Source organism: Octopus bimaculoides, chromosome 30 (genome assembly GCF_001194135.2).
Source record: "Octopus bimaculoides isolate UCB-OBI-ISO-001 chromosome 30, ASM119413v2, whole genome shotgun sequence".
NCBI classification, from domain to species: Eukaryota; Metazoa; Mollusca; class Cephalopoda; order Octopoda; family Octopodidae; genus Octopus; species Octopus bimaculoides.
The window spans coordinates 2,644,190-2,645,195 of NC_069010.1; the positions used below are offsets into that span (position 1 = coordinate 2,644,190).

Consider the following 1,006-nt stretch of genomic DNA (forward strand, 5'->3'; position numbering starts at 1 on the left):
GACAGGAAGAGGTTCAGCTTTGATTTAAAAACCCCTACATCTACTTTGTGCAGGTTCCTCAGGCTCTTTGGGAGAATATTAAAAAGCTGTGGGTCCCTGAAACCCAAACTGTTGCAGTAACTGGTCCTGAAGCGTGATGGCATTGCTGGGATCTTTGGCACTATGCAGTGTCGTCCCGTTCTGGCATTGGTGTAGCTTTCAATGCTAAAATTTGGCACAATTCCTTCCAGGATCTTCCAGATGTATATTACTGCATACCTCTCCCGCCTTCTCTCCAGGGAGTAGAGTCTTAGCTGTTTCAGCCTTTCCCAGTAGCTGGGAATATATATATATATACATGGATATACACATACATATATATACATATAATAATATTAGGGACAAAATCCAAAATTACAGGTAGAACTCAATTAAAATCAATTTATAAAAAATTAAAATTAAATTGAGCTTTACAGATTAGAATAAATATAAATATATATAGTTTTAGGGAAAAGAACCAAGTTTCATGAACTCATCGATGAAAATCCACTATGACATATAGAAAAATTAATAATTAAAAGCACAATAAATGAGTATAATATAATTCAAAGTAAATATCATAAGATATACATACATATATATAGTTGAGGAGATTATATTATATTATATTATATTATACATAAGCGGGAGTGGCTGTGTGGTAAGTAGCTTGCTTACCAACCACATGGTTCTGGGTTCAGTCCCACTGCGTGGCACCTTGGGCAAGTGTCTTCTACTATAGCCTCGGGCTGACCAAAGCCTTGTGAGTGGATTTGGTAGACGGAAACTGAAAGAAGCCCGTCGTATATATGTATATATATATATATATGTATGTGTGTGTATGTTTGTGTGTCTGTGTTTGTCCCCGTAGCATTGCTTGACAATCGATGCTGATGCGTTTACGTCCCCGTAACTTAGCAGTTCGGCAAAAGAGACCGATAGAATAAGTACTAGGCTTCCAAAGAATAAGTCCTGGGGTCGATTTACT

At 37.2% G+C, this 1,006-nt stretch overlaps 1 protein-coding gene across 1 annotated transcript in view; it reads right to left on the reverse strand.

Annotated features, from left to right (window-relative positions):
* LOC106878592 (G-protein coupled receptor 143) overlaps positions 1-1,006 on the reverse strand; it is a 15,651-nt gene that overhangs the window by 1,089 nt on the left and 13,556 nt on the right. The window lies entirely within an intron of this gene.